We start from the raw sequence: 14,104 nt of genomic DNA, 5'->3' as shown, positions 1-14,104 counted from the left end.
ACACATCAACAAGCAGCATCAGCACCCAAAAACCTAGAAACTATACAATAAAATAATAGGCATATTTTCATAGGGCCCAAATCATCGCTCTACGTACAGTGAACTCGAGGCAAACATTGTTATCTAGCTTAATGACTTGTAGTAACAAGACTCTATCAACAGTGAGCACATTAGTCTTCCTTGACATCCAGGCACACAGCACTTCGTGGTATGACCGCACTTTAAAGAGTTCCTGATGGAAAAGACTAGATTACGAAACCATAAACAATAAACATAGTACATCCACCAGGCGGTGGAAGAAACTATTCATTCCCCCCCAGAAGCTGCCATTTCTCCTGTTGTTCTCCAGCTTCGACTAAGGAAGTTGTGAAATCCGCAAACACACCCCATCCCAAATCTATCAGTGGGGCGGGCGGAGGCTGAGTCATTCCTAAGAGTAACTTTATACCGATCTCGCACTCCGGGGTCGGGACAAAGGTATCTCTGCGTTCCTCCCGCTGTGTGCTGCGTTCGGCCTCGGCCCAATTCCTCTCCCCGGGTTCTCAAGTCACAGACAGCCTTAGGGCTAAGTCCAGCCGTGACCACAAGCGAGGATGCTTCCCGGTGGGGTCGGCGTCCCTCGCCCTCCGCCACTCCCGAAAACTCGGCCCGCGGCCGGCCGGGGACGCGTTCACAGGGAGGGACCCGGGCGGCCCCGGCCGAGGAAGCCGCACGCAGGCCCGCACCGGGCGAGTCGGCCCCACACCTCCCGCAGCCCAGCGGGGCTTCGACTCAGACCGCGTGTCTCCACCGGGGCTGTCGCGCCGGGGAGGCAGCCGCAGGGCAACACCTGCCGCGGCCGGATGCGCCGGGCCCGCGGGCGCACACACCTGCGCGCGGGCGGCGCTCGACCCGGCGGGGACCCCGGCGTCCCCGGCCCACTGTGTCCGGGCTCGCCGCGCGGCCGCGGCGCCAGATGGGGGAAGGGGACCCGGGCGGCGACAGCACTTACCTGGCAGCACCTCCTCCTCCACCGGCGGCAGCAGCAGAGCCGGCAGCCCCTGGCACCATCTTCCGCCGCCGCCTCGTCCGCGGCGGCGGCTACCAACCGCCCATCGGGCACCGCCAACCGTCACAACCGCCGGCGTCCCAGGTGCCGGTCGCGGCCCCGAGCTCCGGGCGGGAGGGAGGGGTCGGGGCGGAGAGGGGACGCTGTCAGGCCCCTCGGCTCTGGGTCAGGGGCCGGGGGGCAGGGGGCCGCGGCCGGTCAGAGCCGAGGGGCCGGGGCGATACGGAGACCCCCCAAGGCAGCGCCGAGGGCTCTGCAGGGCCGCGGACACAGCCGCGGTTGGGTTTGTTATTGTCGACTCCGTCCCTTCCTCCGCGGAGCACGCCGGGAAACGGTGGGCGGGGGGTGGGGCGCGCCGGGCGGCCGGGGCGGCGCAGAGAGGCGCGCGCAGGTCCGGAAGTCGGCAGGCCGCCGGGAAAAGGGGGGCGGCTCCGCCCTCAGTCGCGGTCGGCCGGCCTGCGACTTTGCTGTCCTCTTCTGACCCGGGGACACAGCTGGGGCGCCCTTTGGCGGTGCGAGCCGCGGTCCGGCCGCGGACTGCCCCAAGGTGATTTTGACCTTTCTCGCCACCGCGAGTTGGCCTGAGGCGGACCCCGCCGAATTTTGGATTAGCCCCAGGTCAAACAGCTTATCTCTTTCCACCTGTCGCGGAGGAGCGGGGCCCACGGAGGTTGTGTGCCCTCGTCGCCCGTCCGCATACCGGGCAAGATCTGTAAGAGGATGACGTACCTGGCTGTGGCCCGGCCAGGCTAGATTGCCACCACCGCACCCCCACCGCCGGGACTTGAAACAGCTGATAAGTGGCTCGGGTAACTTCGAGTGTGGGGCGGCACGATTTTTCTCGGACCAGGTAAGCCAAAGAAAATGTCCAAGAGACCAGAAGGAGTTAAGGCTTGGTCGATTGGGGTGAAGGTGTAAGCGGCACGACCCCCAGTTTTCAGCTTTGTAAACGGAGTTGGTTCTCAGGTGGGTTAGCGTGAGTTCCCGAGGGGACACGGTTTCCGGGGGATCCTGAGTGTGTGCGGAAGATCGGCCACAAGCAAGGGCTCGAAACTACAAGGCTTTGGGTATTAAAATGTGGTGAGCAGAAGTTACTCGTGGAATGATTATGTAACACTCTTTAAATTCCTGTTCTATCGAGGCATGTCTGGTACAAGTGAAAGCTGAGAGGTGCTGTCGCTATCGGAGCGCCCTTGAGTTGGGTTTACGTAAAAATGAGCATTACCGCCGTTTTCAGGAGCACCGAAACGGAGCAAATACTGTTAGGAAGCAAAGTTTGCAACCCTTCGTTTTTCACGGTGGAAACTGATTTGAAACAAAACAAAACATTGGACTGGACGACTGGCAAGCATGAGGGATTTTTAGTTTCCATCACACTTACCCGGTCTCTGAAAGTTTTATTTGAGAAGAGCTTTTCTTGTTTTCTTACTTTTTTTTTTTTTTTTTTTTTACCACTTTGTGTTTTATTTTACATTGCTGTACATTCCCGAGAGAATCTTGTCTGGCAAATTATTTTGTTTCGTTTTTATTTTTTTTTTTTTTAAGCTGGATTTATTTTTATACACCCAGCAAGATAGAGCTGAGAAGTGAAAATTAAGAGGTTAAATTGTTCTTATGCCTCGGGAGGAGGTACGAACTGGCAGGACCCAAGAAAGACGCTGATTTTATTAGTCACCGCATAGTAACGGGCACACAGAAACTAGGTGGTGAGGAAGATTTGGCCAAAAATTGGTTAAGCAAAACACATTAGGCCCCTAAAGAATATACCGGTGCTTGAACTTCTCTTAGCTGTCACTGACACTCGTCACTCCAAATACCGCACACTACAGCCTGGAATGTGAAAACATCACTGAACTATGCCAGTGATAATCTCTTAAATAATAAAGTGTTTTTAAATGTTATTTGTCTGACTTCTTTCTTTGGAAAGCAAACAATTCAGTCCTCACCTTCTCCTAGTCCTAGTTTGGAAGAAAGGACCAGAAGTGATTGGTTTATACCTTAAAGGTTTTACATCCGCTCCAGAATATAAAGGTTAAAAGTTTATATGCGTTAGTGGTGTTTCTTAGTGATAATAAGTGTGCTAACATTAGCCTCGTTATGTATACGCAGGCATCTGGAGTAAATACTCTTACAAATTACCGATGCTTATGTCCATAGTAGTAAGTTTCAACGGGTTACATCTTCTTTCCTCCGGAGGAGGGCATTGAAAACCCTCTGTATTTTCCATTCCTTAGTAAATTAAAACAACAAAACTCCCTCATGCAGCATCACTTCTCTACCAAGCTGCTTGACTGATAAGTCCACACTCTGTAGCCTCATTTCCACCTGCTGCTCTTTTCTCGCCGAAATGCAAACAGATTAATAGGGGCCTCCAAATTATTGCATTAAATGGACAGTGCTGATACTTTTCTTTGAGCTTTCTCAAGCGCTCGCTTCTTTTTAATTATTCACTCTAATTTGCTTCCCTTTTGCAGTGTCTCCCTCTTCGCTCTTAAATCTCTGTCCTTTCATTTGGTCCTCTTCCAGATTATCAAGTAATTATAAAACGATGTAAATGATGCAAATATTCCCAGTGGGAAAAGAGGTGAGAGGCTTAATCTTGTCCTCATTACATGATTATCTGTTAATTTAATAAACATCTGGGGCTTTTAATAGATTTATAGTGAGGGCAAAAGAGAGTGGTTGTCTTTAGGAGTATGTAGGGGTTACACAGAGTCTATAGAGAAACACCGTTAAGTACTTCAAATCAGTTCAAATCTTTAAAATCCTGTTTTTCCTTCAGGTCTCCATTTCAGGGTCACTTTCTCAGGGAATCCTTCCCTAACATGTCTGCAGTTCTTCTGGATTATTCTTTCACTATCTGTCTAACATGCTGAAATGTAAGTCCTTTTTTAATAGAGGGAACTATTTCCCCAATATGTGGTATACACACAAACATTTGTTGATGGTGCCCTACGCTTTTTTTTCGGGCCTTCAGTTTATACTTAGACTCACCCCTCAACTAGTCTCTTGTTATTTACTCCCCAGGACCAAGTTGGTCAGTTGTCTTTCCTAGCCGGCCTCACCGGTTTTGTTTTGTAAATTGGATACAATTTAAACTCTTTAACCGCAACAGAGCCTCTTCATTTTGTAGCAACCCATCTCTCCAGCTTACCTCCTGGCCCTTTTCCCCTTTACACATGTGAGTTTCCTCATCCAGGAAATGTTCCTCCCTCCTTGTTCATTTCTCACTCATTTTTTCAGACAGCTTGGACACCAGCCCGCTTCTAACTTCTGGGCAATATAGTGATCCACTCGGTCTACTGCCTCTGCTCCATACCACACAACTATAAATTCTTGTCTCCCCTCTAAGTCTATGAAACCCTGAGGTTTAGGAACTATGAATTATTAATTTTTAAGTTGCTAGAACTTTCTAGAAAGATTGGCACGTAATTAGCAATTAATAAAATACTTGTATTGAAGGTTGACTAAGAAGTTACTGTGGAAAATTGCTGCCCTCAAATATCTCAAAAGCCTGTGCAGGGGACCATTCAAACATCACTGTGGTCACAAGTTTAAATGACACTATTTCCTTACCCAGAATACATCAGGATATTGGGGAGATTGCAGTTTACTGCTGAATTTTGTTAACTCTGCCTGATTGGGGATTTTATTCTGCAGGAATTACGAATTCTCAACCTAGCATAATTGCCCTCATTTTCTCTTAGGTTATGTTCAAATAGCCAGCAACTGCAATTAACATAATTTGGCTTTTTTCAAAGAATGGGTTAGAGCTAACCATTTTTAAAGTTTAGCTCCTTTTAAAAAAGTTTTGGAGGGGCGCCTGGGTGGCGCAGTCGGTTAAGCGTCCGACTTCAGCCAGGTCACGATCTCGCGGTCCGTGAGTTCGAGCCCCGCGTCAGGCTCTGGGCTGATGGCTCAGAGCCTGGAGCCTGTTTCCGATTCTGTGTCTCTCTCTCTCTCTGCCCCTCCCCCGTTCATGCTCTGTCTCTCTCTGTCCCAAAAATAAATAAACGTTGAAAAAAAAAATTTAAAAAAGTTTTGGCTTTCGTTTTTAAGATCATAGCTAATGATGTATAAAACGCGGTCATGCACTACTTAGAGGCTCTGGCACTATGATTGTCAAGTTAATATTCTTAGTAGTGTTTACAGATGTTGAAGCTGCCCTACTCAGCTGGTTTGTTGGTACTCACGTATTATTAATGATAATGATGCTAGTTAACTTATGAGTGTGTGTCTTCAAAGCTAGTGATGAGTGTAATGGGCCAGTGAACAACACTGTGTCTAACACTGCAACACATACAACACTTCCAGCCTGCTTCATTGCCCAACAGATTTAAATTTTTTTTTTTTAACGTTTATTTATTTATTTTTTTGAGACAGAGAGAGACAGAGCATGAACGGGGGAGGGTCAGAGAGAGGGAGACACAGAATCCGATACAGGCTCCAGGCTCTGAGCCGTCAGCACAGAGCCCGATGCGGGGCTCGAACTCACGGACCGCGAGATCATGACCTGAGCCGAAGTGGGCCGCTTAACCGACTGAACCACCCAGGCGCCCCCCAACAGATTTAAACCAATAGATTGGCACAAACTATTTGTAGTCATTTTTCACATTAAGTTCTTGTCTTTCATTATTTTGAAGAGTTTTTCAACCAAGTGTCCAAATACACAGCTGAAATGTCCTAAAGCAGAAGCTCATCAGTCCTACAGATACAGAGACAGAGAGAGACAAACATCAAGTGGTAGTTGGACTTCAGGTGGTGCCTTTCAAACTTCTTTATTGTGACTCACATTAAAAATTACGTTTTTAGGGGCGGCTCGGTGGCCCCGTCCATTCAACCTCCGACTTTGGCTAGGTCATGATCTCGCAGTTCGTGAGTTCGAGCCCCATGTCGGGCTCTGGGCTGACAGCTCAGAGCCTGGAGCCTGCTTCAGATTCTGTGTCTCCCTCTCTCTTTACCCCACCTCTGCTCACACTCTGTGTCTCTCTCAAAAATAAATAAACATTAAAAAAATGTTTAAAGATGGGAATGCAAGCTGGTGCAGCCACTCTGGAAAACAGTATGAAGGTTCCTCAAAAAACTAAAAACAGAACTACCCTACGACCCAGCAATTGCACTGCTAGGCATTTATCCACGGGATACAGGTGTGCTGTTTCGAAGGGACACATGCACCCCCCACATTTATAGCTGCACTATCAACAATAGCCAAAGTATGGAAAGAGCCCAAATGTCCATCAATGGATGAACGGATAAAGAAGATGTGGTATATATACACAATGGAGTATTACTCGGCAATCAAAAAGAATGAAATCTTGCCATTTCCAACTACGTGGGTGGAACCAGAGGGTATCATGCTAAGTGAAATTAGAGAAAGACAAAAATATGACTTCATTCATACGAGGACTTTAAGAGACAGAACAGATGAACACAAGGGAAGGGGAAAAAATAATACAGAAACGGAGGGGGACAAAACAGAAGAGACTCATAAATGTGGAGAATAAACTGAGGGTTACTAGAGGGGTTGTGGCAGGGGGGATGGGCTAAATGGGTAAGGGGCATTAAGGAATCTACTCCTGAAATCATTGTGGCACTATCTGCTAATTTGGATGTAAATTTTAAAAAATAAGAAATAAAATCAAATTTAAAAAATTAAAACATTATACGGGTGCCTGGATGGCTCAGTTGGTTGGGCATCCAACTCTTGATTTCTGCTCAGGTCATGATCTCACGGGTTCTTGAGTTCAACCCTGTGGTAGGCTCTGTGCTGACAGTGCAGGACCTGCTTGGGATTCTCCCTCTCTCTTCCTCCCTCTCTCTCTCTCTCTTTCTTTCTCAAAATAAACTTAAAGAAATACATTTTAACATTGTGACTTGGTGCATACATGCAGGCCTCTGTCACTGAAACCATGTTTTATGAAAATAATACTTGCGACTCACTCCAATATTTTCTATTCTATTTTTGTTCCAATGCTAATCTTGACCCACTAAATTGATTTTACCACCCTTCAATGGCTTGGAAGATCTTAGAGTTGGCAACAGGCCTCAAACCTTGAGATATTTTGCCCCTGATTTTTCCATCAGCGCTTCCTATGTAGACTATACCCCTGGATAGTAAAGTTTGTGATTATGTTTATTACAAAAAAAATAAATAACCTAACTGAAGCTGGTGCAACACTAGTGAGTGTATCTTAGATGACAAATGTGGGCTTTAGTTGCAGACCTATTTGTCTTAATAGCCTTATCCAGTTTCTATTCATTTTCTCCATTTTTACAGATGAGGAAATGAGGGGTTAAGTTACTAATTCCTTCTAGGTAATGTCCTTCAGCTCGAAACTGTTACGGCCAGTATAGGAGCCCAGCCAATTTGACAGGCTGTAGCCTTAAGCACCACATTATGCTGTCCCTTAATTTCCTGCATTCCTAGAGGGGGGAAAAATTAAAATTTTAAGTCTAGCAGTAGGCCACAGAATCTCAGCACTAGTCACATTTTGGGCCAGGTAATTTTTTGTTATAAGAGGGCTGTCTTCTACATTTTAGGATATTTAACAACATTCTTAACTTCTACCCACTAGATGCCAGTGGCCCCCTCAGTTATGCCAACCAAAAATGTCTCTGGATGTTTGTAATGTTCCCAGAGTGACCAAATCACTTTCTTCCCAGAACCACAGACTAAAGCATGGTACATCCATACAATGAAATGCATTGTAGGCTTTATATTTTAGGGAAATATTTAATGACAAAGGAAAATAAGTTAAAATACAGAACTACTGTACTGTTTTTCAAGGTGCACTCCTTTTGGTATGTTCACATCTCTGAAATCTGGATGCATTTAACAATGAATAGGGTCCTGCAAGCTTCTTGATACCGGAAACCAAGGCAAATGAAAAGTTTCCTTACTGCCTACAGCCCATTGACAAGCCCTCGAAACAGGCAGAGTGACCTTTCTCTGGGGACTCAGCTGCCTCAGTCATGACACTTTGCTAAGGGCAAAAGGCAATCTTAGCTTAACATTTTCCCATCCCCCAGGATCCTGTAAGTCTACTTGAACATATAAAAATTCCTTTGGAAACTTCTTTTATCTCTACCCCCACGAGCTCTATGTTGGCAATCATACTCCAAGCTTATGGCCCACTGATAATAGACATCTGAAGGGTCCCATGACTGAGGTTTTACTGGACAGTAATAAGTGACCTTTTCCTAAACAATACCCCCCTCAAGGTCCTGGAAACCTTTCTTCCAAAGTTCCTTAGAGACTTATGCTATCCCTAACCCTTTCCCAACCTGAAGGTCTATAACCAGTCACCTGTGACAACCCCAGTGTAGCTCTTTTTGCCCATAGGTCCTGTCCCTGTGCTTTAATAAAATCACATTTTTGCACCAAAGACGTATCAAGAATTCATTCTTGGCTGTCAGCTCTGGACCCATACCACCGCTCCAAAACCACATTGTTACCCAACTGCCCTTCATTACCTGTTTATGCAAGATATCAAAAACACTAGCTTAGAAAAAAAAATCCTAAAAACAATGATGGAACATTCTTTTGAACACAAGGTGTCAAAAGTTTGTGGAGAGGGGATGGGAGACATAATGAATCAGACGTGGTGGACAGCATACCAAAAAGCAATCCAAAGCCTGCTCTAAGAATTACAAAGCCAGCATAGGAGACTTAGCACCATGACTTGACTCCATGATGGATTTTCAGGAAACACCTGTTGCCAGTGCTTTCACTGGTGAAAAGATGAATTCTATGGAAAAAATAAATTTATTTTACTTACATTTCCCTTTTTATTTATTGTGGGAGAGAGAGAGAATCCCAAGCGGGCTCCGCACTATCAGTGCAGAGCCCAACACGGGTCTCCATCCCGGGATCATGATTTGTGCTGAAATCAAGAGTCGGACTCTCAACCGACTGAGCCAACCAGGCGTCCTCTATTTTTTTAACTTTTAATGTTTGACTGCCTTGATCATATGAAATCTCTTTTTCTACCCAAGTTTATATTTAAATCCCAACTAGTTAACATACAGTGTAATATTAGTTTCAGGTATAGAATTCATATGAAATTTCAATAAAAACTGTCACTGTCTCTTCTGGCCATTATTATTGTTACTGAAACTAATTTTATTGCATAGAAGAGTAGAGTGTTAAAAATAAATTATCTACTCTAAGTGTCAAATACATTATACAGTGACAAGGCCCAGGACTTACTTTTTTCACTAAGCTCTAGAGGGAATTCTAACGCAAACTTAGCCTTGGGAAACAGAAGAGTAAATCTGTAAAGATCCCTTTGATCCTACTAAATCTCCCTCCTGCTTTAAATCCATTGGTACCACCCTCTCTGACAATGAATTCATCAGAAACATCCTAATCTATTCACAACACTTTCTGAATCTTTGTACCCTTATCAAGGGATTGATTTGAACTTGTCATTCTTAAATGTTCCTTAATTTTTTTTTGAATTGCGCACATTGTTTCTATACAACTGAAGCATAAGCTTGTTTGCATTTAGAAATTGGAAAGCCTGAGATCTTATTTGGATTTAGAAGATCACTTAATACTTATGATTTCGATTTCCCCCGTGTTCACAATACCTGTTTTAGCTTCCCCACACTACTCTACAGGTTAGAATGAAAACTGCATATAAAATTTACTGCACTTTGGACATTTTGTACAGTCGCAGAATAATGCTAACAGTGGCTGCTCACACCTTTTGAAAACTACAACCCCATCAGTTCTTAAAACTAATGAAGTGTTTTCGTGCATTTTCGCACAAACATCTAGTTATATTTAACAATAAAAGAATGACTTCAAAATATTTCTTAATTTTATACCTTGCTTGTTATTTACGTTCATATTGTAGGGTTTTTGTCTCCTTTCCTTCTCCCTTTCGTGCCTTTGTACCCCCGAGGTACTGGAAACTGATGAAAGAGAGTGGGTTATGTTAAATGCCTGTCTTTTCCTGTCCGTATTTAAGGCTCCAGGGAACTACTTGACGTTCCTGTTTCAAGAAGGTTGAAAATATCCAACACCGCCAAACAATAAGCTGAGCATCCAGCCTTTGAAAAGAAGTTACGGTATGGATGTCTTCAACACAGTGGATAGTACAGATTCAAAAGAAGCAAAAAATCTGTATTAAGTGATTAAAGACATACGTTGTTTTCCTATTTCATGAAACTCAGTAGATTAACTCTTTACATGAAAACATTTTTATTATATTTCTGTGTACTGGCAATAAACATTTGAAAACATGAAACTGAGAAATTTTCATTTATTTTTTTTTTAATTTGTTAATGCTTATTTTTGAGAGAGACAGAGACAGAGACCAAGCACTGAGCGGGGGAGGGGCAGAGAGAGAGAGGGAGACACAGAATCTGAAACAGGCTCCAGGCTCTGAGCTGTGAGCACAGAGCCTGACGCGGGGCTCGAACTCACAAGCTGTGAGATCGTGACCCGAGCCAAAGTCGAATGCTTAACTGACTGAGCCACCCAGGTGCCCTGAGAAAATTTCATTTAAATAGCATCCATTTAAAAATATAGTAGGAATGAATTTAGCCAAAGAAGTTCAAGATGTGTACACCGAAAATTGTAAAACATTTTTTGAAATGTTGAAAGAAATTAAACATCCCATGTTTGTGAATCACAAGACTTACGGAGATGGTGATACTTTTCCAACTGATAACACAGATTCAACACGAGAAATCAACTGCTATAAATTTAAAGTTAATTGGTTTCCAAAGAGAGTACCAAGACATTTCAATGGAGGAAGAATAGCTTTCTCAACAAATGGCATCGGGGCAACTGGATACCCACATGTAAAAAAAATAAAGTGGGGCCCCCATTTCATACCATGTACAAAAATTAAACTGGACGGAAAACCTATGTAATAGCTAAAACTATAAAACTCTTAGTAGAAAGCAATAGGAGTAAATGTTTGTGAACTTGGATTTGGTAATAGTTTCTTAGATATGACACCAAAAACACAGTCTATACATGCACATGCATGTTAGATAAATTGGACTTCTCAAAGTTTTAAAAACTTGTGCTTCAAAGGACACCATCCAAAAATTGAAAAGACGATACAGAATGCGAGAAAGTGTTTGTGAATTACCTCTCACATAAAGAACAAGTATCCGGAATATATAATGAACTCTCACAACTCAATAAGAAGAAGACCCATTTTTTTCAAATGGGCTTAAGATCTGAACAGGCATCTCTAAAGATACACAAATAGCCAATAAGCACATGGCAAGATGCTCAATCTTGGTCATTATGGAAATGCAAATTAAAATTGCAATGAGATACCACTTCACATCCTCAGGATGGCTGAAATCAAAGACATAATAACAAGGATGTGGAGAAATTGGAACTAATATATTACTGGTGGGATTCTAAAATAGTGCAGTCACTTTTGAACACAGATTAATGGTCCCTCAAAAGAGTTAACAGAACACCACATAGCCCACCAATTCCACTCTTAGGGGAATAAAAATGTGTCTCCACAGAAACTTGCACATAAATGTTCAAACATTACTCATAACAACAGTTGGAAACCACTCTAATGTCTATCAACTGAGAGATGGATAACCAAAAGGCGTGTTCATACGATAGAATATATATGATGCAAGAGTTTCAATTCCTTAGAGTAAATAGAATCACCATACGACCCAGTATTTCTGCTCCTCGGTGTATACCCAAGACGGCTGAAAACCTGTTTTCCCAGTAAAATGTCACAAATGTTCACAGCAGCAGTCTTGACGGCCAAAAAAGAATGTAAGCATCCCAAATATCCACTGATGAATGGATACACCAAATGGCCCGTGCATGCAGTGGAGTATTATCTGGCAACAAAAGGAAAGAAGCACTGAATCGTGGTACAACATGGGTGAGCCCTGGAAATACACTAAGCAAAGGATCTAGTCAGAAAAAGCCACGTACTCTGATTCTGCTTGTACAAAATGTTCAGAATAGGCAGTTCCTAGACAGAAAGTACGTGAGTGGTTGTCAGGGGCCCTGGAAAGGGATGAAGAGGGTATGGCTGCCGGTGGGCATGAGGCTTCTTTTGGGAATGTTGAAAATATTCTGAAATCACATAGTGGTGGTTATACAATCACATGAATATACTAAAAGCCCCCACATTGCACACTTTAAAATGGTCAGTCTTTGGTATGTGAATTCTATTTCAGTGTAACTGTTTCTTAGCATTTTAAAATGATATTTAAAAAAATATAATGAGATAAATAGCAGAGAGAGAATAGCCCCATAAATCACCTGTTGCTAAGCTTGGTTCATTTAACCATCATTGAAGTGATTTAAAAGTACTTTATGTATGTATGTACGTATGTATTTATAGAGGGCACAAGTGAGCGAGGGTAGAGAGAAATGGGGTTCACCCGAAGCATGGCTTGAACTCCCGAACCTTGAGATCATGACCTGAGCAGAAGTCAGATGCTTAACCCACTGAGCCACCCAGGTGCCCTAAAATTACTTTAAAATTGGAAGTCTGATTTAACCCTCACTTGAGGTGGCAGTCCTTTAGAAGGAAAATCTAATGGAAATGTAATCGATAGCCCTGGGTGCAGGCAGTGATAAGGTGGTGCATTGTCTACAATCGTCAAACAATTCAGTCTGCTTTTATCATCACCAGGTACCATTAATCTTAAACGGTGCCAGTGAAAAAATGCTCTCTAAAAACTACTGTTACTCCAAGTCAGGGTTTCCCGGTCTGTTGTCATTTGGGGCCGAACGGCTGTCCTGTTCATCTTACCATGTTTAGCTGCATCCCTGGTGTCTACCCACCTGATTTCAGTTAGTAGTCTCCTACCCACAGTTGTAATAACCCAGAGTGCCTCCGGTCATTGCCAAATGTCCCAAGAGACAAAATCACCAAGACAGAGAACCACTAATGTAAATTCTAAATAAATGCTGTGGTTTCTATTAACGTTTAATAACCCACATATGTAAGCCTCAAAAGTAAGTACATTTTATTACTTATCTTTTTTTTTTTTTTTTTGATGTTTATTTATTTTGAGGCAGAGAAAGTCAGAGTGAGAGCTGGGGAGGGGCAGAGAGAGAAGGATACACAGAATATGAAGCAGGCTCAGGTTCTGAGCGGTCAGCACAGAGCCCAACACGGGGCTCGAACTCATGAACCGCGAGATCGTGACCTGAGCCGAAATCAAGAGTTGGTTGCTTAACTAACTGAGCCACCGAGGTACCCCTATTACTTATCTTTTAATAAACATGATATTCTGTGGGGAAGTTAATTCATGTCTCCAACTCCTATGGTACTATATAAACCCTATCTATAAACAGTAGACTCAAAATATACAATGATAGCACCATGACTGTAAAGATGCCTAAACACAAGTTGAGTAACTTAAATTCTGTCATTCTGTGTGCAGATCATTCTTAAAACCTTGAAAACCTTTTTTTGAAGCATTTCTATATCTTTTTCCTTTTTAAAAAATTTATAAGGAAAAGTATTTATTACATTTTTTCCTTTTCTGTATCCTAATTATTTTAACATTTCATTTAAAATTTTTTTAAGTTTATTTGAGAGAGAGAGAGAAAGAGCATGCACAAGTTGGGGAGGGGCAGAGAGAGGCAGAGAGAATCCCAAGCCAGCTCCACACTCTCAGCACAGAGCCCAGTGTGGAGCTCGTTCTCACGAATCATGAGATTATGACCTGAGCCAAAATCAAGAGTCGGACGCTCAACCGACTGAACCAACCAGCCCCTCATTTAAAAAATTTTAATGGCGTATTTTTCAATGTCTACATTTTTACCTGGCCCATATTATCTTTCATTTTGCAATTAATACAAGTAATTTTCTCATTCAGAGGAAGAAGGTGCTAAGAATGATGTATACCAGGTGTTAAATGTGCTAAATACACCGTTGATTTAGGAGAAAGAGAAAGTAGCGAAGGAAATTGAGAGAGTATGTGTGAGGTGTCATGGCTAGGTGCTTTCTATATACCTTATTTAGTCTAACACAACAAAACTGCCATTTACATAGCAGGAAATTGAAGCTCAGGCTTAACTTTTTCTCAAATTCT

The 14,104-nt window shown here is 43.2% G+C and overlaps 1 protein-coding gene across 4 annotated transcripts in view; it reads right to left on the bottom strand.

Moving 5' to 3' along the window:
- Positions 1-1,131, bottom strand: part of RB1CC1 (RB1 inducible coiled-coil 1) — a 93,334-nt gene extending 92,203 nt beyond the window's left edge. For all 4 annotated transcript variants that reach the window (XM_025922902.2, XM_086695097.1, XM_086695098.1 and 1 more), the window contains exon 1: positions 992-1,131. The gene's annotated coding sequence lies outside the window, so the exon portion shown is untranslated. The remainder of the gene's footprint in view (positions 1-991) is intronic.
- Positions 1,132-14,104: the final 12,973 nt, after the last annotated feature.

The sequence above is a fragment of the Puma concolor genome, chromosome F2 (genome assembly GCF_028749965.1).
Source record: "Puma concolor isolate L17-30 chromosome F2, mPumCon1.1.hap2, whole genome shotgun sequence".
In the NCBI taxonomy this organism is placed as follows: domain Eukaryota; kingdom Metazoa; phylum Chordata; class Mammalia; order Carnivora; family Felidae; genus Puma; species Puma concolor.
This window is presented reverse-complemented; position numbering and strand designations above follow the sequence as displayed.